Below are 23940 nucleotides of genomic sequence, written 5' to 3' on the forward strand. Positions count from 1 at the left end.
TCACCTTTGGACTTGTTAGATAGTGTCTTTTCCAGAGTATTTGCAGAAGGAAGGATGGAGAAGGAGGGAAAAGAAATGAGCAAGCAAGCAGTTAGTCTGCCTGGGAAAGTGCAGCAAAGAAAAGTGCTGGCATGACTTGCCAGATGGCTGAGGCTTCTTAAATCCAAGATGTCTCTCCTGTGAGGGGGCTCAGTTTGAAGTTAAGGATATGTGATAAGTGAGATTGTAGAGTGAGAATGGAGGGGTAGACACCAAGATGAGTAAGCCCTCTTTTCCCAGGGTGGCATCTCAAAGTCATGAACACAGGTAGGCCAAGACTTTTCTTGACAGATAGAAAAATGTTAATAACTTTACAACCACCCCAGAAACTTGGTATGTGGTTCTGAAGTGTTTAGGCATTTGGAAGGGGTGCCAGGGGAATATAACATATATACAGGGATTTTTCCCAGATTCAAATAAATATTTGAAAATTTTCTGGTTCATATTTTATCAGATGGAAGCAATTTTTTAAAAAATGCTCTCTGATCTCTCCAAAACTGATTCCTATAACATAGGAAATCTTAAAAACAGAGTATCTGAAAAACATTTTTTAGCAGCTGCAAGGGTTAATTTTATGTGTCACTTTAGCTAGGCTGCAATGCTTAAAATATTTGGTCATCCATGTCTAGATGGTGCATGAGACTAATAGATTGTACATGAAATTTATAGGTTTTGAGTAAAGTAGATTACCCTCCATAATGTGGGTAGGCCTCTTCCAACGAGTGGAAGACCTTTAAATGAAGACTGACCACCCACAACAGCAGGAATTCTGCCAGTCCACTGCCTTTGGACTCAAACTGCTATTATCAACTCTTCCCAGGGTCTCCAGTCTGCCGACCCACCCTGCAGATTTCAAACTTGCCAGCCTCCACAATCATGTGAGTCAATTTCTTAAAATAAATCCAGCCCCCACCTCTATATACTCACACCCACTCACATCTTCTTAGTTGTTTCTCTGGATAACCCTAACTAATATAATTAGTTATATATCATTGTACTTTCACTGGAGTTAATTACATAAACAAATGTACCAGCTTCACAGTGAATATATGTTAGCACTGCTTAAAAGAGTTGAGTAAGATTATTCAGCTTACTTACAGTTGAATAAGTTGAATTCAATAAGAACTGAATTCTTACTTGGCTGCTGAATAAGAATTTTAATTTTAAATATCATTCAACAGAAGAGGTCACTTTTTAAGGGCCTAAATGCTCACCTATAACATAACATTTTAATTCTTGCCAGGGTTCATTAGGATTGTAACAGCCTGTCTAATAGCTATAAAGACTTTTGTGGACAGGTTTTATTAGCCTGAAGACAGCTTATTCTCTGTAATCTTTTAGGAGAGAGGCAATGCACTATCTATTCAGACCAATATAAATCCTCCAGATCTGTACACACAGAATTAATCTAACTCTCATTTCTGGCTTGATGCCATGCTTTAGCCTCCCATGAATTTGGACTGAAGACTAGGACTGCTCAGACACAGTGCATGTTCCTACAGCATCAATTAGCTTGTCCCCTAGGTCAACAGGTGAATGATGCAGGAGTGGAAGTTGCATTTCCCAGCATTTCAATGCTCTGGGCCCAAGTAACAGCCACCCAATACAAGCCCATTACTACAGCTGAATGCAGTCAGCTGAAAGTGAACACACAGTGCTGAGCTCAATGCCCACTCCCTGGGCACTTCCTCCTGGCACAGACTGTCCACAAGCTTTGTCTTTGGGCATGCTGTCCTTTTCCCAATGACTCGGTGGTCACAGTCCATATACCTCCATCCATCAAATTACCTTCACTTTAAAAAAGAACCCACAAAATCCTATATTTTTGCTGTTTAAAACATCAACAGTTGAGGCTCGAACAAGATGGCTGAGGAGTAGGTAGACAAATACATCTCTCTCCAAGGATACATCAGGAACACACCTTCAGATATAGAAATGCAGGCAGAACACCAGCTGAGAGCAGACCAGAGTACCTGAGCAGCGGAAAAGAATATACAGAACCACACAAAACTTGGTAGGACAAAGGAACTGGGGGAAAAACAGGAGTGTTAGTAGGACTGGACCTTCCCTGGGAGGCTGGGGGAAACTGAAGCAGGGGTCTGATCCCCACATTGGGGCAATCGTCTGAGTCAGAGGAGAAACATTCAAGGCTGAGAGTGAAACAGCTGATCTGTGGAAGCTTAAATGGAATGAGAATCAGACAGTCCTTGCTGCAGCCACACATTTGCCAGACAGGAATGCTAGTCTCCTGGAAGGCGCAACAGCTGGGAGCTGGAGTTTAGGGATTGTGGAGCAATCCCAGGGCAAGCGCTGCTGTTGACTGTGGAGAGACAAATTGAGGGGATGCGAGGGAGGAGATCCTGGTGGGAAATGCCAGTGGAGGAAATCAGGCAGCCATGGAAGCAAGGCGATACCACTGAGTCATGCATAGGGGATACAGCCATCACCATAGCCTCTCACTCCCCCCACACACCAACATCAGCAGCTGAACAATAGAGAGGCTGGCCCATCAAATGCCGGATGCACTGAACTAGAGTAGGACCCCACCCAAGGTGCTCCTTTAAGAGATTGATGCGCCACCCCAGGGGCCCCCATCTAGGTACCTGACACGCCAAACAACAGAAGGACCCCAGGCGAGGGAGCCCGCTAAATGCCTGAATGGGAGGAGCTACGGAAAAAGACTAGCCAAAGAGGCCTTCTGATAGCCAGCTACAAGAGGCTCGAAAAAAGACTCTGATAGGGCCATAACTCCTGCAGTAGCAGTCCATGTCCCTGCACACTTGGTGCTGCCAGAGTCCCCACAAACCAAGCAGCTGTGCCACCTTCATGCTCAACTCTCACTGGGGCAGAGCTGCACAGGCAAAAAAAGTCTTGCATCTATGTGCACAAGGTTGCTTCAGTCATGTCCAACTCTTTGCAACCCAGTAGACTGTGGCCTGCCAGGTTTCTCTGTCAGGGAAGGGAGTTCTCCAGGCAAGAACACTGGAGCGTATTGGCCAATACTGGTTGCTATACTCTTCTAGAGCACTATATATCCTGCTGCTCTAGCCACCAACTCCCCTGAGTACCTGGTGCTTCCAGAACCCCTGTGACCCAAGAAGCTGCACCACCTCCACACCTGGCCCTCACAGGGGCAAATCCAAGTCCTGCAGGGCAGCCTCAGGAGCAAACCCCAGTGGAAAAACCACATGTAGTGGTGGAAATAAAACCACAGTTGAAACTCAGGGGAAGTATGGCTAAGGAAGAAAATGCAAAACCTTCCCACCAGCTGTATTAGCTGCAGATTAAATCCACACAATCAACTAGGCAGACTGTGTCTATGGAAGATATAAAAGGTCATTGAGAGCTCCCACGAAAGAAAACACAGTAGTTTAGATAGCTGTGGACATTGGGGGCAAGAACGCATAGGAATAGGATGAGATTAGAATCTGAGTTGCCCCCACAGCAGGTCCAGAGATAGCAGTGTTAGAGGGCACCCTAGGGAAGTAAGGTGGACTGGGACTCCCGATGAGGGAAAGGACTCTGGCAGCAGTGACTCAAGAAAAACTTTTATTACTCTTATTTTTTGACTGTTCTATAGATTCTTTTGGATTTTCCCTTTTTTCCCCACTCTGTTGTCGTTCTCCATTTTATAGGACTATAAAATCCAACTAAGCCTTTGAGTTGTTTTGGTTTTTTTTTCACAGTCACATTTTTTATTATTGTTATAAACCTCTGCCCCTGTGCTGGGCATTGGCAGTTCTGTGGAGTTTTCCTTTTTTATTTTCTTTTCTCTTTTTTTAATTTTAATTTTTAAATTATCTATTATTATTTTATCTACATGTATTTCTGTTAGTTTTCCTACTGTTCTTATCCCCTTGCAATTAATCTTTAACATATATATCTTCTTTATCTACCTCTATTTAACTTTGCATATCTATTCTTTCTTTTCTTTCTCTCCTTCACCTCAAAATATTTGTTGGTTTTATTTTCATTGCTTTATTCCCCAACTGGCACTTTGCTTTAGTTTTGCTTTCCTGTTTCTGCTTTAATTAGTTTTGCTCTGGTAGATATAATTTTTTGTTTCCTTTGTTTGCCAGGTCAATCTATTGTACTTTATTTTTGTTGCACTATTTTGATTTTGATTATGGGTGTATATGTATACGTGTATATTCAGTCACACTTTTTATTGTTTCCTCTGTCTCTACATTGGGCTATTGCAATTCTGTGGAGTTTTCCTCTTCTTTTCCTTTTTTCTTTCTTCTTCTGTTGTTTTTTTTTTCCCTCTCTTTCTTTTTTATAATTTTAACTTTTTTAATTTTTTAAAACCTATTGTATTTTTTCTACACTTATTCCCTTGTTTGCCTTTCCTACTGTTCTTTTCCCCTTGCAGTTAATCTTTAATGTATATAAATCTTTTTCATCTACTTTTATTTAACTTCACATATCTATTCTTTCTTTTCTTTCTTTCCTTCCCTCTCAACATATTTGTTAGTTTTTATTCCATTTCTTTATTCCCCATCTGGCGCCTTGCTTTAGTTTTGTTTTCCAGTTTGTGCTTAACTTAGTTTTGTTCTTAACTCATAAATATAATTTTTTATTTCATTAGTTTGCTGGGTCAATCTACTGTACTTTATTTTTGTTGGACTATTTTGACTTTGTTCATGGATGTGTAAGTATATATGTATATTCCATTATTTTAATAATTATTCATCTGATATTGTAATTGCCATTTGTCTGGGGTTCATCTTTGGTATCTTGATTTTGGATATCTGTTTTAATCTCACTTAATGCCATAACAAACCACTTGTGGAATCTTCATTCCTGACCAGAGATCAAGCCCTAGGCCTTTGGAGTGGGAGCACTGACTCCAAGATCCTAGACTACCAGAGAACTAACCCTAGGGAGTATCAAATAGTGAGAACTCACACAAAAGAAACCACTGGAATGCAAGACCCTGCATCACCCAACCACCAGTAGCACCCTGTGCAGGATGCCTCATCTAAACAACAAAAATACAAACCAAATCATCAACAGACAGGATTACCACCTCACTTAGCCTTTCCCATCAGAGGAAAAACAAACAAACAAACAAAAACCTATATGAAGCTTACACAAACCACTGGATCAACCTTACAAAAAAACAAAAACAAAAAAGTCTCTCAGTCGTGTCCAACTCTTTGCAACCCCATGGACTGTAGCTTACCAGGCTTCTCCATCCATGGGATTCTCCAGGCAAGAATACTGGAGTGGGTTACCATTTCCTTCTCCAGGGGATCTTCCCGACCCAGGGATTGAACCTGGGTCTCCCACATTGGAGGCAGACGCTTTAACCTCTGAGCCACCAAGGACGAACCTTAGGAGGGCAGAAACCAAAAGGAAGAAAGAATTCAACCTCCTTTAAGGAAAGAATTCACCTTTCCCTGAAGCCTGGGAAAAGGAGACCTCAAACACAATAACTTCTTTTAAAAAAAAAAAAGGAAAAGGCAGAGAAATACTACGTAAATGAAGGAACAAACTAGAAACACAGAAGTCCAAATAAATGAAGAGGAAATAGGCAAGCTCCCTGAAGAAGAATGAAGAATAATGATAGTATAGATGATCAAAAACCTTGACAACAAAATGGAGAAAATGTAAGAATCAATTAACAAAGACCTAGAAGAATTAAAGAATAAACATACAGAGACAACACAATTACTGAAATTAAAAATGCTCTAGAAGGAATCAATAGCAGACTATCTGAAACAGAAGAACAAACCAGTGAGCTGGAAGATAAAATGGCGGAAATAACTTCTGCAGAGCAGAATAAAGTAAGAAGAATGAAAAGAATTGAGGAAAGTCTCAGAGAATCTGGCACAATATCAAACACACCAACATTTGAATTATAGGGGTCCCAGAAGAAGTAGAGAAAAAGAAAGGATATGAGAAAATTTTTGAAGAGATTAGAGCTGAAAATTTCCTCAACATGGAAAAGGAAATAGTCAATCAAGTACAAGATGCACAAAGAGTCCAATACAGGATACACCCAAGGAGAAACATGCCAAGACACACACTAATCAAACTAACAAAGACTAAACACAAAGAAAGAATATTAAAAGCAGCAAGGGAGAAGCAACAAGTAACATACAAGGGAAACCACATATGCTTAACAGCTGATCTTTCAGCAGAAACTCTGCAGGCCAGAAGGGAATGGCAGGATATATTTAAAGTATTGAAAGGGAAAAATCTACAGCTAAGATTACTGTACCCAGCAAGGGTCTCATTCAAAACTGATGCAAGAATAAAAAGCTTTTCAAACAAGCAAAACTCAAGAGAATTCAGTACCACCAAACCAGCTTTACAACAAATGTTAAAGGAACTCATATGGTCAAGAAATAAAACAGAAGAAAAAAGATCTACAAAATCAACCCCAAACAATTAAGAAAATGGCAATAGGAAAATATATATCAATAATTACTTTAAATGTAAATGGATTAAATGCTCCAACCAAAAGACACAGACTGACTGAATGGATACAAAAACAAGACCCATATATTTGCTGTCTACAAGAAACCCACTTCAGACCTAAAGACACATATGACTGAAAGCGAGAGGATGGAAAAATATATTCCATGCAAATGGGAAGCAAAAGAAATCTGGAGTAGCAATCCTCATATCAGACAAAATAGACCTTAAAATAAAGAAGATTCCAAGAGATAAGGAAGGACACTACATAACAATCAAGGGATCAATCCAAGAGGAAGAACACAATTGTAAATATCTATGCACCCAACATAGGAGCACCTCAATACATAACACAAACACTAATAGACATAAAAGGAGAAATTGACAGTAACACAATAATAGTAGGAGACTTGAACACCTCAATCACACCAATGGAGAGATCATCAAGACAGAAAATTAATTAGGAAACACAAGTCATAAATGATACATTAGATGAGATGGATCTCATTGTATCTTTAGGACATTCCATCCAAATGCAGAACACATCTTCTCAGGTGCACATGGAACATTCTCCAGGATAGACCACATCTTGGGTCACAAATCAAACCTCAGTAAATTTAAGAAAATTGAAATCATATCAAGCATCTTCTTTGACCACAATGCTATGAGGCTAGATATCAATTACAAGAAAAAAACTGTAAGAAACTTAAACACATGGAGACTAAACAACACATTTCTGAATAACCAACAGGTTACTGAAGAAATCAGAAGGGAAATCAAAAAGTATCCAGAAACAAATGAAAATGAAAACATGACAACTCAAAACCTATGAGCTACAGCAAAAGCATTTCTAAGAGGGAAGTTTATAGCAATACAATCCTACCTCAAGAAACAAGAAAAACATCGAAAAGACAACTTAACTTTACACCTAAAACAACTGGAAAAAGAACAACAACAACAAATAAAAATTAATAGAAATAAATCATAAAGATCTGAGCAGAAATAAAGGAAAATGAAATGAAAGAAACAATAGTAAACATTCATAAAATAAAAGCTGGTTCTTTGAGAAGATAAACAAAATTGATAAAACTTTACCAAACTCATCAAGTAAACAAAAGAGAAAAATCAAATCAACAAAATTAGAAATTAAAAAGGCGAGTTTACAACAGACAATGCAGAAATACAAAGTATTATAAGAGACAATTATGAAAAACTATATGGCAATAAAATAGATAACCTGGAAGAAATGGACAGATTCTTAGAAAAGTTCAGTCTTCCAAGACTGAACTAGGAAGAAATAGAAATTAGGAACACCCAATTACAAGCACTGAGATTGAAGCTGTGCTCAAGAATCTCCCAAAAAAACAAAAGCCCAGGACCACATGGCTTCACAGGAGAATTCTATCAAACATTTAGAGTAGAGCTAATGCCTATCCTTCTAAAACTCTTTCAAAAAATTGCAGAGGAAGGAACACTTCCAAACTCGTTCTACAAGCTCACCATTACCCTGATACCAAAACCAGACAAAGACAACACAAAAAAAGAAAACTACACACCAATATCACTGATGAACATAGATGCAAAAATCCTCAACAAAATTTTAGCTAACAGAATTCAGCAACACATCAAAAAGCTCATACACCATGATCAAGTTGGATTTATTCCAGGGTTTCAAAGATTCTTCAATATACACAAATCAATCAATGTGATACACCATATTAACAAATTGAAAGACAAAAACCATACGAAAATCTCAATAGATGCAGAAAAAGCCTTTGACAAAATTCAGCACCCATTTACGGTTAAAACTTTTCCAAAAATGGGCATAGAAGAAACCTACCTCAACATACTAAAGGCCATATATGATAAGTCTATAGCAAACATTATTCTCAATGGTGAAAAACTGAAAGCATTCCCCCTAAGATCAGGAACAAGACAAGGGGGTCCACTTTCACCACTATTATTCAACATAGTTCTGGTTCTAGCTACAGCAATCAGAGAAGAAAAAGGAAAAGAAATAAAAGGATTGGAAAAGAAAAAGTTAAGCTCTCACTGTTTGCAGATGACATGATACTGTACATAGAAAACCCTAAAGATGGTATCAGAAAATTACTAGAGCTAATCAGTAAATTTAGCAAAGTTGCAGGATACTAAAGCAATACACAGAAATCAATTTCATTTCTATATACTAATAATGAAAAATCAGAATGAGAAATTAAGGAAGCAATCCCATTCACCACTGCAACAAAAAGAATTAAACATCTAAGAATAAACTTACCTAAGGAGGCAAAAGAACTGCACACAGAAAATTATAAGATACTAATGAAAGAAATCAAAGATGACATAAACAGATAGAGAGATATTCCATGTTCCTGGGTAGAAAGAATCAATACTGTGAAAATGACTGTACTACCAATCTACTGATTCAATGCGATCCCTATCAAATTACCAATGGCATTTTTCACAGAACTAGAACAAAAAATTTCACAGTTCATATGGAAACACAAAATACCCTGAATAGCCAAAGCAGTCTTGAGAAAGAAGAATGGAGCTGGAGGAATTAACCTTCCTGACTTCATATTATACTACAAAGCTACAGTCATCAAGACAGTATGGTACTGACACAAAAACAGAAATATATACCAATGGAACAAGATAGAAAGCCCAGAAATAAACCCACGCACCTACAGGGCCCTTATTTTTGACAAAGGAGGCAAGAATATACAATGGGACAAAGACAGCCTCTTCAATAAATGGTGCTGGGAAAACTGGACAGCTACATGTAATAGAATGAAATTAGAACACTTCCTAACACCATACACAAAGATAAATTCAAAATGGATTAAAGACCTAAATGTAAGACCAGAAACTATAAAACTCTTAGAGGAAAACATAGGCAGAACACTCGATGACATAAATCAAAGCAAGATCCTCTATGACCCACCTCCTAGAGTAATGGGAATAAAAACAAAAGTAAACAAGGGGGACCTGATTGAACTTAAAAGGCTTTTTCACAGCAAGGGAACTACAAGCAAGGTGAAAAGACAACTGTCAGAATGGAAGAAAATAATAGCAAATCAAACAACTGACAAAGGGTTAATTTCCAAAATATACAAGCAGCTCGTACAACTCAATACCAGAAAAAAAAAAAATAATAATAATAACCAATCAAGAACTGGGAAAAAGACCTAAACAGACATTTCTCCAAAGAAGACATACAAATATCTAACAAACACATGAAAAGATGCTCAATATCACTCATCATTAGAAAATGCAAATCAAAATTACAATGGCACGTCACCTCACACCAGTCAGAATGGCCCTCATCAAAAAGTCTACAATAAATGCTGGTAGGGTGTGCAGAAAAGGGAACACTATTGCACTGTTGGTGGGAATATAAATGGATACAGCCACTATGGAAGACAGTATGGAGATTCCTTAAAAATCTAGGAATAAAATCATCATATGACCCAGCAATCCCACTCCTAGGCATATACCCTAGGGAAACCAAAATTGAAAAATACACATGTATCCCATTGTTCATTGCAGCACTATTTACAATAGCTAGAACATGGAAGCAACCTAGATGTCCATCAACAGATGAATGGATAAAGAAGTTATGGTACATATACACAATGGAATATTACTCAGCCATAAAAAGAAATGCATTTGGGTGAGTTCTAATGAGGTGGATGAACCTAGAACCTATTACATAGAGTGAAGTAAGTCAGAAAGAGATAAATATCATATTCTAATGGATCAAGACCATTCCCATGGAATAGAAATGGAAGAAAGCAAAATGGCTGTCTGGGGAGGCCTTACAAATAGCTGTGAAAAGAAGAGAAGCGAAAAGCAAAGGAGAAAAGGAAAGATATAAACATCTGAATGCAGAGTTCCAAAGAATAACAAGAAGAGATAAGAAAGCCTTCTTCAGTGATCAATGCAAACAAATAGAGGAAAACAACAGAATGGGAAAGACTAGGGATCTCTTCAAGAAAATCAGAGATACCAAAGAAACATTTCATGCAAAGATGAGCTCGATAAAGGACAGAAATGGTATGGACCTAACAGAAGCAGAAGATATTAAGAAGAGGGGGCAAGAATACACAGAAGAACTGTACAAAAAAGATCTTCATGACCCAGATAATCACAATGGTGTGATCACTCACCTAGAGCCAGACATCCTGGAATGTGAAGTCAAGTGGGCCTTAGAAAGCATCACTACAAACAAAGCTAGTGGAGGTGATGGAATTCCAGTTGAACTATTCCAAATCCTGAAAGATGATGCTGTGAAAGTGTTGCACTCAATATACCAGCAAATTTGGAAAACTCAGCAGTGGCCACAGGACTGGAAAAGGTCAGTTTTCATTCCAATCCCAAAGAAAGGCAATGCCAAAGAATGCTCAAACTACCACACAATTGCACTTATCTCACATGCTAGTAAAGTAATGCTCAAAATTCTCCAAGCCAGGCTTCAGCAATATGTGAACCGTGAACTTCCAGATGTTCAAGCTGGTTTTAGAAAAGGCAGAAGAACCAGAGATCAAAGTGCCAACATCCGCTGGATCATGGAAAAAGCAAGAGAGTTCCAGAAAAACATCTATTTCTGCTTTATTGACTATGCCAAAGCCTTTGACTGTGTGGATCACAATGAACTGTGGAAAATTCTGAAAGAGATGGGAATACCAGACCACCTGATCTGCCTCTTGAGAAATTTGTATGCAGGTCAGAAAGCAACAGTTAGAACTGGACATGGAACAACAGACTGGTTCCAAATAGAAAAAGGAGTACGTCAAGGCTGTATATTGTCACCCTGTTTATTTAACTTATATGCAGAGTACATCATGAGAAAAGCTGGGCTGGAAGAAGCACAAACTGGAATCAAGATTGCCGGGAGAAATATCAATAACCTCAAATATGCAGATGACACCACCCTTATGGCAGAAAGTGAAGAGGAACTAAAAAGCCTCCTGATGAAAGTGAAAGAGGAGAGTGAAAAAGTTGGCTTAAAGCTCAACATTCAGAAAACGAAGATCATGGCATCCGGTCCCACCACTTCATGGGAAATAGATGGGGAAACAGTGGAAACAGTGTCAGACTTTATTTTTCTGGGCTCCAAAATCACTACAGATGGTGACTGCAGCCATGAAATTAAAAGACACTTAGTCCTTGGAAGGAAAGTTATGACCAACCTAGATAGCATATTCAAAAGCAGAGACATTGCCAACAAAGGTTCGTCTAGTCAAGGCTATGGTTTTTCCTGTGGTCATGTATGGATGTGAGAGTTGGACTGTGTGAAGCTCAGTGAAGAAGGCTGAGCGCGGAAGAATTGATGCTTTTGAACTGTGGTGTTGGAGAAGACTCTTGAGAGTCCCTTGGACTGCAAGGAGATCCAACCAGTCCATTCTGAAGGAGATCAGCCCTGGGATTTCTTTAGAAGGAATGGTGCTGAAGCTGAAACTCCAGTACTTTGGCCACCTCATGTGAAGAGTTGACTCATTGGAAAAGACTCTGATGCTGGGAGGGATTGAGGGTAGGAGGAGAAGGGGACGATAGAGGATGAGATGGCTGGATGGCATCGCTGACTCAATGGACGTGAGTCTCAGTGAACTCCGGGAGTTGGTAATGGACAGGGAGGCCTGGCATGCTGCGATTCATGGGGTCGCAAAGAGTCGGACACGACTGAGCGACTGAACTGATCTGATCTGATCTGAATGCATATATACAGATCTAGAAAAATGGTACTGAAGAATTTATTTGCAGGGCAACAGTGGAGAAACAGACATACAGAATAGACTTATGCTCATGAGGAGAGGGGAGGAGAGGGTGAGATGTATAGAAAGAGTAACATGCAAACTTACATTACCATATGTAAAATAGATAGCCAATGGGAATTTGCTATATGGCTCAGCAAACTCAAACAGGGGCTCTGTATCAACCTAGAGGGGTGGGATGGGGAGGGAGATGAGAGGGAGTTTCAAAAGGGAGCAGATATATGTATACCTATGGCTGATTCATGTTGAGGTTTGACAGAAAACAACAAAATTCTGTAAAGCAATTATCCTTCAATTAAAAATAAATTTTTTAAAAAAATCAACAGTTTATTCTGCACTGGTATTCTGGATTGTTTTATGTCTCTATTAAGAATGTAACATGGGACTTTTTATTGTGCTAACATCTTATTAGGATGGTTACTATTTTTTGAGTATTCTGGTTGCAAAGCTATACAGATATGGAGAGACTGGCCCCATTCCTACTTTTTTCCCCCATTTGTCCTATGTGTGTTTGCAGAATATTAGGTTTTTCTGGAATGCATATACTATGTTAGAGCAGAAATTCATGTACTGTAATACATTCATTAACATCCCCAAGCTAACCATATCTGCCAAACTGAAGTACATGCTATGCCAACAGATCCCAAGAAGGAAAAGAAAAACTGTTTGCATCACAAAGGCTAACACTAGTTTATGGCATGTTTGTCTGAAAACATGACCTATGAACATCCTAAACATGGATTTTTCTAAGCAAATGTTAGTTGACTCCTCACAAATTCTTATACCTCAGCCAGAGTAGACTGTAACTCTATTTTACAGGAACGAGAATTATGAGGTGACTGTCACATGAAGGGATGAACTGTACAGCCGCCACACCTAAGGGACTGGCAACAAGCCAGCCCATGCTGCCACAACCTCCTGACCCTCCACCTGGGGACCCTCCACCTGGGGATCAAGGAGGCTGCTGGCAGGGGAGACTTCTACCACTGCATTCAGGTTTCAGAATGAATAACTCACTTGCACTTTTTTGTTTTCTGGTCAGACATAATACTCTAGGTCAGAGATACCATTATGATAAAAAGGCCACTTAGGTAGGCTCCATAACTGTGTAGTTATAAATGATGACAAGCAGGTACCATGGCTCATATGTATGTATGTGCTAAGCCACTCAGTCATGTCCAACTCTTTGCAGCCCCATGGACTGTAGGCCACCAGGCTCCTCTGCCCACAAAATTTTCCAGGCAAGAATACTGAAAGGAGTGTCATCTCCTTCTCCAGGTGATGTCCCCAACCCAGGGATCAAACCTGTGTCTCTTGCATCTCCTGCCTTGGCATGTAGATTCTTTACCACTGCACCAACTGGGGTGCCCATGCCTCAAAGGAAAACACACACACACACACACACACACACACACACACACAGGTGTGAGTATCTTTGAAGGGCAACCCTTGGGACTTCTCTGGTGGTTCAGTAGTTAAGACTGTGCTTCCAATCTGGGGGGCCCAGGTTCAATCCCTGGTCAGGGAACTAAGACCCCACACGCTACACAGTGAGACCTGAGAAAACAAAGGGGCAACACTTGGTGGAGCCTGTATTTGGTACTGACCCAAAAAGATACAAGACACAGATCTTTTGTGGCTATCCAAATTTCTTATCTCTATAAAAAAGAAATTTCATATTTCCATAATGTTTGCTTTTCTTGTGTTTAAGAAATATATAATGTGATACCTACCTTCTTAACAAACTTGCAAATATACAGAAACATATAATGTGATACCTACCTTCTTAACAAACTTGCAAGTATAAGGTATTGTCACGTGCACCATATCACATGGCAAACCTCTAGAGCTTGTTCATGTTAAACAACTGAAACTATAAACTGCTGAACAGCAACTCTTCATTTCCCAATCCCCTAGCCTCTGGCAACCATCATTATACTTTCTAAGAGCTGGCTACTTTAGATACGTCATATAAGTGGAATTACACATGATTGGCCTTCCTGTGACTAGTTTATTTCACTTAGTATAATGTTCTCAAGGTTCACCCATATTGTCACATACTGAGTGATATTCTATTGTATGTGTACATCCCATTTTCTTTCTTCATTCGTCTGTCAATGAACGCTTGAAATGTTTCCACCTCTTGGCTACTGTGACTAGTGCTGCAAATACCACAGGTATACAGATGTCTCTTCAAGATGCTGATTTCAATCCTTTAGCTCTATGCATGCAGAAGTGAGATTGCTGAATCATATGGTAGTTCTATTTCTAATTTTTCTGAGGAATCTCCATATTGTTTTCCATAGTGCCCACACTTTTCATTCCCAGCAACAGTGTACAAAGGTCCCAATTTCTTGACATTCTCACTAGCACTTAATACTTTCTGTGTTTTGGTAACAGCCATCATGGCAGATATGAAATTATATTTCACTGCAATTTGAGCTGTACTTCTCTGATGACTAGTGATGTTGAGCATCTTTTCATCCCCTAAAAGTTTTTTTTTTTTTTTCACCTGAAGGACAAAATATCCCAACAATGAAAGGAAATACCACTGTGGTACCACAAAACATAACTCTCATCACTAAATTTCCTTATTTTTAATCAGAAATAATGCCATTCCAATTGATTTTTTAACATGTTTAAAAATGTGACAGATAAGTACTTTTAGCTTTAAATAAAGATAAGGAAAGACAGTGGGGTATAAGGTGTTCTGGTCATCTCAAAGCTTTCAGAGCTCGGCCTTCCTCCCACAAGAATACACCTAATAGAGCAGCATAATCTGGAGGCAGAAAATACTGTACAGCAACACATGTTGAGCCTGAACAAGGTAAATCTAAAAAGTACAAGAACATCCAAGAGTGAAAAAGAGAGTAAAGACAGACTACCTTTGGGTCAAAATACTACCCCACAAAATTGGAAGGGGAACAAGTAACATGATTAAAGTTCTAAGTTCTAGTTCTAGTTCAGTCTCTCTGTCGTGTCCGACTCTTTGCGACCCCATGAATCGCAGCATGCCAGGCCTCCCTGTCCTTCACCAACTCCCGGAGTTCACTCAGACTCACGTCCATCGAGTCAGTGATGCCATCCAGCCATCTCATCCTCTGTCATCCCCTTCTCCTCCTGTCCCCAATCCCTCCCAGCATCAGTCTTTTCCAATGAGTCAACTCTTCCCATGAGGTGGCCAAAATACTGGAGCTTCAGCTTTAGCATCATTCCTTCCAAAGAACACCCAGGACTGATCTCCTTTAGAATGGACTGGTTGGATCTCCTTGCAGTCCAAGGGACATGCAAGAGTCTTCTCCAGCACCACAGTTCAAAAGCATCAATTCTTCGGTGCTCAGCTTTCTTCACAGTCCAACTCTCACATCCATACATGACCACTGGAAAAACCATAGCTTTGACTAGATGGACCTTTGTTGGCAAAGTAATGTCTCTGCTTTTGAATATGCTCTCTAGGTTGGTCATAACTTTCCTTCCAAGGAGTAAGCGTCTTTTAATTTCATGGCTGCAATCACCATCTGCAGTGATTTTGGAGCCCAGAAAAATACAGTCTGACACTGTTTCCACTGTTTCCCCCATCTATTTCTAAGTTAGGGCACCATTGAACCACAGGTCTTCAAAGCAAGTTCACAACTGACACTTGAATTTACCAGGGCATGTTCACATGTAGGAAACAGGGACTTCAAACTGGAAACAGTATCTTTTCCACCTCACAAAATATGCAAAATTGGAAATTTATATGGAAAGGTTGGATATTTCACCATGCTTCATAAGTTGACATTGCTGGCAACACTGGGCATACATCCTGCATGGCAGCATCTGTCCCTGCCCCCAGCAGATAAAGCAGAGATTGGCACTGTGCCCCAACTCCACTCTAACAAGTCAATGTTTCCCGAATGACCCAGAGGTTTTGAGTCCCCCACTTCGTGACATCACACAACCCACGAGATGGTGAAGATGGGCGGGGGGCGGTACCAGGAGATAATCCGACCAGGGCCTAGAGTCTCTCTTACTAAACTATAACACCACCACACAAGATAAATGAAGATAATTTCCCTACTGAAGAGAGGAAGAAACCCCCTGAATTTAGTTGGTCTGCTTGATTTCTGACTTCTAGTGAGAGCTCAACCCAGACTATCTACCTTGTGATTCCCATTCATTACACTCAATGGTGCCATCACCTCTGGAAAGAGAGTAACTGACCAAGAAACTTTGATTTTTGACTGGATACAATTTAAAGCACACAATTCTTAGTGCAGCCCTAGGCACAAGTAGATTAAAAAAAAAAAAAAAAAACAACGTTTTTTAGATGAAGGAATTGAAGGAAGCCCTTTAAAAAAAAAAAAAACTATTACATATTATATACATATATAACTATACAGTCCATGGAATTCTCCAGGCCAGAATACTGGAGTGGGGTAGCCTTTCCATGCTCTAGGGGATCTTCCCAAACCAGGGATCGAACATGAATGACAGAGGGAAAAGGCAAGAGGAGTTTCTTCTGTGGGCAAAAGACAAAGATGATCCTTAAGACTAGGACCACTTTAAGATGAACTTCTTTAACAATATCATGCCCTCAATTTAAATGACAGACAAGATCAATAAGCAGGAAAAATGGAGAAAATAATGATTTCAATCTTTTACAGTTCTCAAGGAGTTCAAGTTCCTTTAGAACAGTATTTTTAACACTTCAGTAACATACAGACCTTATTAAAGAAAATATTTCCCAGGGACTCTATAAATGATGTAAACATTGTTTGTATCATGCTACTTAACTATGAACAAACATAAGCCAGATGTAAGCTCTTTACGGGCTTCCCTTGTGGCTCAGCTGGTAAAGAATCCACCTGCAATGAGGGAGACCTGGGTTTGATCCCTGGTTTGGGAAGATCCCCTTTCAGAAAATTCTGAAAGAGATGAGAATACCAGACCACCTGATCTGCCTCTTGAGAAACCTACATGCAGGTCAGGAAGCAACAGTTAGAACTGGACATAGAACAACAGACTGGTTCCAAATAGGAAAAGGAGTACATCAAGGCTGTATATTGTCCCCCTGCTTATTTAACTTCTATGCAGAGTACATCATGAGAAAAGCTGGGCTGGAAGAAGCACAAGCTGGAATCAAGATTGCTGGGAGAAATATCAATAACCTCAGATATGCAGATGACACCACTCTTATGGCAGAGAGTGAAGAGGAACTAAAAAGCCTCGATGAAAGTGAAAGAGGAGAGTGAAAAAGTTGGCTTAAAACTCAACATTCAGAAAACGAAGATCATGGCATCTGGTCCCATCATTTCATGGGAAATAGATGCTGAAACAGTGGAAACAGTGTCAGACTTTATATTTCTGGGCTCCAAAATCACTCCAGATGGTGACTGCAGCCATGAAATTAAAAGACGCTTACTCCTTGGAAGGAAAGTTATGACCAACCTAGACAGCATATTGAAAAGCAGAGACATTACTTTGCCAACAAAGGTCCATCTAGTCAAGGCTATGGTTTTTACAGTGGTCATGTATGGATGTGAGAGTTGGACTGTGAAGAAAGCTGAGCGCTGAAGAATTGATGCTTTTGAACTGTGGTGTTGGAGAAGACTCTTGAGAGTCCCTTGGACTGCAAGAAGATCCAACCAGTCCATTCTGAAGGAGATCAGCCCTGGGATTTCTTTGGAAGGAATGATGCTAAAGCTGAAACTCCAGTACTTTGGCCACCTCATGGGAAGAGTTGACTCATTGGAAAAGACTCTGATGCTGGGAGGGATTGGGGGTCGGAGGAGAAGGGGATGACAGAGGATGAGATGGCTGGATGGCACATCACTGACTCGATGGATGTGAGTCTGAGTGAACTCCGGGAGTTGGTGATGGACAGGGAGGCCTGGCATGCTGCGATTCATGGGGTCGCAAAGAGTCAGACATGACTGAGCCACTGAACTGAACTGAAAATGAAAACAAAAATATTTAATCTTCTAAGACTCCCATGCATACAAGTAAAGACCCGAAGGACCCCTGACTTAGAAGCATTGTTGACATAGTCCGAGGATGTGCCCAGAGGTATTTTTCCATTTATTATATAGCATCCTAGGTCCTTCAAGTGTCAGAAACTCCTAGTTATTTAAAAAGATGAGACAATAAGTTTCTGAAAGGTCAGTGTCATTCTAGTGCCTGGGACATCAGCAGGCACATGAATACTGAGGGAGTTAGAGAAATAATTATAGAAAGATGCTTGAGCTACTGTATCTATACATCTTTATATTAAGAAATACAGACTAAGGTCTTAAGATTTAAAATTCACTTTTTGCTTTTTGTAATTTGACAAAAGCAATTACAAATTTGGAAGACCCCAAATATTCACCAGCTAAAGCAATGAAACTGTCCTTTTGAGGAACTGATTTCAAAGAAACCATACGTGTTATTCCACCATTACAACTTTCCTCAGCTGAAACAGTGCTTACTTCCCATCTCACAATGTGGCATAAGACTAATACAGCCAGATGGAAGCAGCCTGAATACCATGATAAATAATCTCTTCCCATTTCTTCCTTCCAACGACATACCACAGTCAGATGCCACCTAAGCTTTAACAAGCTACACATGAAGCAAGAAAGTATATTGTATATACTCTCTCAGGAGAAAAAAGTAGACATTTGAATCACTACAGCAACTTAACCTCTCCTAGCATCTAAAAGGTCTCTCCGCCATCAGCCACCACGCTTCCATTCAAAGCAGATTAGCCTGATTCAGCTACTTCCATTTTACAAATGAAATAAGATCATGTAATCTGGGAAGAAATGGAGAAACAGGAAAAGATGTTTATGTGCTCAAAGTGACAGGAGTAGTACGACTATAAATTTGAACAGTGATTCAAGATAGGAGTAAATGAAATCTTCAGGCTAAAAAACAAGTCAGAAAAGAGTCTGTGGTTCTTGGAACACAGTCTTCCAGTGACACCCCATTTTAAGCATTTCTCTTTTTGCCCACACCGTAAGGCAGAGTAAACAATCTCTCATCAAAACCTGACAGCAAACTCGGAAAAATCAGTGAGGTCTGAGCATCAGAGCCAGCCATTGTCCCAACGGCCAACATTGACAGTCCTCTAAGGATGGGAAAGCCAGCATACCTTTCTGGGGCCAAGAGGCCAAAAAGAAATTACTATCTTGAGATGTAACTCAAATATTAGAACCTGAAAGGGTCACCATCAGCAAGCAGAGCTCATAAAAACTAAGCCACACACAGACTCCTGCTGGATCCAGGAGCAAGGTTTGAAAGCTTCAAGATAGAGCTGTTGTCTTAACAGACAGGTTTCTCCCACTCAGGAGTAGGGTAATATAGTAATTGTGATAGAGGATATACTGAAGAGAGAAAACAAAAAGCAACATACCAGCAACCGTTAGAAAATAAAGATACATAGAGAGATATACAGATAAAGATATAGAGATAAAGGTATTCATTTACCTATATATCTATCTCTATATACCTCCAGTTCTGAATGCATAAAAGGCAGAGACTAACTGGAAAACTCATGGCTAGAACACTGATGGGGTCCAAAGCCAGTGCCAAAGGAAAGCATCACACACAGTCAAAAACACCCCTGAACTTCTTCCAGGACTGAGGGTCAACCCACCATTATGTCTCAAGGCTGGAACAAATCTTTTATCTCCTTGGATGAGCATCAGACACTACTGGCCATATGAGTAAAAGAAATGGGTTTTTATCTTCATACACTATAAACACACTCCAAAGCACCCAGATGCTCACATTTGGAAGATACTCAAGAGCTGAGATCAACCAGAGAAGAGCCGATTTAACTCTCACATCAAAAGCTGCCTCAGGGCCATAACCTCATTGAGCAGGAAGAGAGGGGAAACTGAGGCCTCACTCCATGTCTCCAACCCTCTCTCTGTGTTTGTTTCTCTTGGCATCCACCTCTCTTCTCTCCCTTTCCCATCTTGCAAAGCACCATATCATGTAGGCGAAGTGGGGAAAGCCCTAACGTGGAACCCAAGAAAGGGAAATGTAAAGGAAACCATGACCAGTGCTGAAACTATGCCTCTGCCCACTTGTAGCTGTGTGTGTGTTTTTAAAATCTCCTAGTGAAGTGGGTCTGGCCCTGTGGAACCTGTTGCTCTTTTCCTCTCTATTTTAGTCATCATCTTTATAGTTATTTGTCAGGCTGAAATAAAACATTTGACAACCCATATTCGGGTCGCACATGGGTAGTTTCGGTTCTTCCCAACTAAATTTCTTGATTCTAAATTATTCAGAAGACTCTTCAACACTGTACATGCAGAAAGGATATAAATCATGTGAAACAGCTGACCACACAGGTTCAATTTTAGTGCCTGAACAAATCCCACCCTAGCCCTGTCTGGCAGGTGACCAAATCACACTAACTGCTATTACACTGGAAGCACCCACTCTGAGTGTGGTCTGGTTATGGGGGAAAAAATCAGTGCCCATTCACAAATGCACTGAGGTTCCAGTGCTGCTGGAACCCTGTGTTTCTGCTTCTGAGGATGTGAGATTCTAACTTAATTTATTGATGTGAATCAGTCCACAAATGACATTATCACTACAAATGTAAAGGAGAAAAGTCTGGAAAGTGTTGGCTCTGACTCTGAGAGATGAATTCCTGCCATGCACCTGCCTCAGTCAAATGCTCAATATGCACGTGTGTGTAAGTGCACACACATGCACCCATATGCACACGCACACACACCCTATATCCTCTCCTTGCCAATCTCAGAACATACCAGCTCTCACTAGGAACTGGAAAGTACAGGGATGCATGCTTCATTGCTCAGTTGTGTCTGACTCTTTGCAACCCTCTGGACTGTAGCCCTCCAGGCTCCTCTGACCATGGGATTTCCCAGGCAAGAATGCTGGAGTGGGTTGCCATTTCCTTTTCCCAAAGTATAGAGAGGGAACCAACAAAATAAAATTAGAAGAAAAAAAAAAGAAAATACATGGAACCAACAAAAGAAATGAAGAGAAAGCAGGCAGCATGAGCTGCAGTCTCAGTATATGAAGCAAGGAATCAAAGAACACAGGTTTATTTGATTCATTCAGCAAATACTGAGTACATTTACTAAGTACCTACTAGGTACAAACCCCACTTTCACCAAGATAATGCCCCTGGCACCAGAAACTGGCTAGGCCAGGTTATTACAGGTCTGCTCTGTTTCGGAGAAGGCAATGGCACCCCACTCCAGTACTCTTGCCTGGAAAATCCCATGGACAGAGGAGCCTGGTAGGCTGCAGTCCATGGGGTTGCTAAGAGTCGGACATGACTGAGCGACTTCGCTTTCACTTTTCACTTTCACACGTTGGAGAGGGAAATGGCAACCCACTCCAGTGTTCTTGCCTGGAGAATCCCAGGGACGGGGAAGCCTGGTGGGCTTCCGTCTATGGGGTTGCACAGAGTCGGACACGACTGTAGTGACTTAGCAGCAGCAGCAGCTCTCTGTTTCTCCCCAGACATTCTCCAACCACTTCATATGCTTTTTTGGCCTAATACAATCCTCCTTCCAGAGTTCTCTTACATAACTACATTGCCTTGCCCATTCTGGTTTCACCTGTCGGTTGACCTTGTTCCAGCTTACTAGGAAATGGTGACAGCCTAGGCTGACACTCTTAACCATTTACACTGGCCCAGCCCAGGTCAATAGATTACATGGCTGCTCAAGACACTCCCCTCCTTGGCCTTTAAGGAAAAGAGTCCCTCAGTTTTCTAAGAGGAAATGAACTTAAGAATGTATTAACAACATCCCAGAGACCATTTTTATCCTTTTCCAATGCAATATTATTTTCTAATTATCACCATTATTGATGACTGAGGAATTTAACCCACATTTGCTTAATATTTTGATCTAAGAGCTTGAATTTATCTTTGAAATGGAAATCACCACTACATTTTGCCTCTACAGGAACCAAACATTCTCATATTCTCCTCAAAGTGTACATGAACACCTCCCAGGATAGGCATGAGACAGGGTGACCTGGGGGGAGATGGAATGCCAGGTGGAAATTAAGCCACCAGATGAAATGGCACACCTTCCCAGAGAGACAATTTTCCCCTTGGAAGAAAATATAACATTTTAAGTTAAAACAAGCCCCAATATAGAGTAAAATGAACAAATACAGTACATGATTTTTTAAGATAAGAACTCAAGAAGGCTTCAAAGAAAGTTCCTGTTCTCAGTCTGTTGGTCAGGCTATGCCCACAATATAAGGAGCTTCCTGCAAATAACTCTCCTGCCTTTACAAGCTCTTCAAGGAAATTTGTGAGAAATTTTTCACTCACACTATGAAATTCTTGAGAGCACAAATCAAAATGGAGCAGGACGCTATGGTCCTTGCCCCTGAATGCCTCTTTTATCTTTGGAAAAGCTTTAGTCAAAGAATAAGTTTAATCAGAGAAATGAAAACTTGCAGAAATTAAAACAGTCCAAGGAGACCAAATAATAATGTACTCATTAAGCAAAGTCAATGGCCTTTAGTTCCTTCTCAAGGACTATAGATAATACTCTGAGCCATATCCTGTGAGCTGTCTTGTAGAGACCGAAACCCCCACCAGGTGGAAGAAATTAACTACCTGATAAACAGACTGTAGCCATGAAATAAGCTGCCACAATTCTGAAATTTGGCCTCAAAGAAATGGAAAGAAATTGACCCTGGTATTGAAGATTAACTGTACCTAAAACAACCAAGACGACACTGGTCAGACCACTGATGACCAATATGAAGACAATTGTGAGAGATGACTTTTTTTGCATGGTGCCCCTCCCTCTGTCTATAAAAGCTCTTACCTCTGCTTCTGGGAAGGGGGTGGGGGGGGTGCAGCGGGACTCGGCCTTTGGACAGATGTCCAACCCCCCACACCCATTGTCAGCATCTGAAATAAAGCAAACTTTCCACCAACCTGGCCTCTTTATTGGCTTTTAAACAGCAAGCAGCCAGACCCCTTTTTTGGTAACAAAACTACATATCCTCTCCCTCTTTGTCTCATAGGGACCTAGGACAGTGTGTAAGACAGTGCCTGGCACAAAACCGGCGCTCTAATGTGTGCAGAATAATTTGGCTGAAATAATGGCAATAACAGTCAATGACAAAAGTTTTTTCTTTTTTTTAATCACATTTGAATGGGAGGAAGGGAAGGTGAACAGCTGTATGAGAACATGGAATAGAAGCAACCCAATTTACCCAAGCAGCTAATGGCTGCCAAGTAAACAATCAGATGAAGCAATTCAGTTCAGTTCTTCTTTACTTGAACAAGTACAGTAAGGCAAATGTTGTGCTTGTTAATCTCACAGAAAATAGTCATAGGGCTTAGGACACAAGTCTACCAAATGACACTGGTGACGTTAAATTTAATGACTTATGAAGAGTTGGAAGAGCATTGTGATAATAATAATGTCACCAATGATATTAAGTCCTGGTTTAACAATGACCTTAAGAAGGTTATTTTGATCATTTGAAAATTGTGTCAAATATTTCCTACTGAGACTTGACAACTCTGAAAAGTAATTCAGTGTGTGTATGTATAAAATATGGTGTGGGCTCACCTCTCCTTATTCCTAATATTGTTACCTTTTTCAGCCAGCTGGACCCAAACCAAGTTACAGATGAAAGATGATTCAAAGTATATGACTTATAGCAAAATTTAAATTTTTCTACTTCCCTGGTGAAAGCACTGCATTTTCACTCATTT

The sequence above is a fragment of the Bos indicus genome, chromosome 8, assembly GCF_029378745.1.
Source record: "Bos indicus isolate NIAB-ARS_2022 breed Sahiwal x Tharparkar chromosome 8, NIAB-ARS_B.indTharparkar_mat_pri_1.0, whole genome shotgun sequence".
NCBI classification, from domain to species: domain Eukaryota; kingdom Metazoa; phylum Chordata; class Mammalia; order Artiodactyla; family Bovidae; genus Bos; species Bos indicus.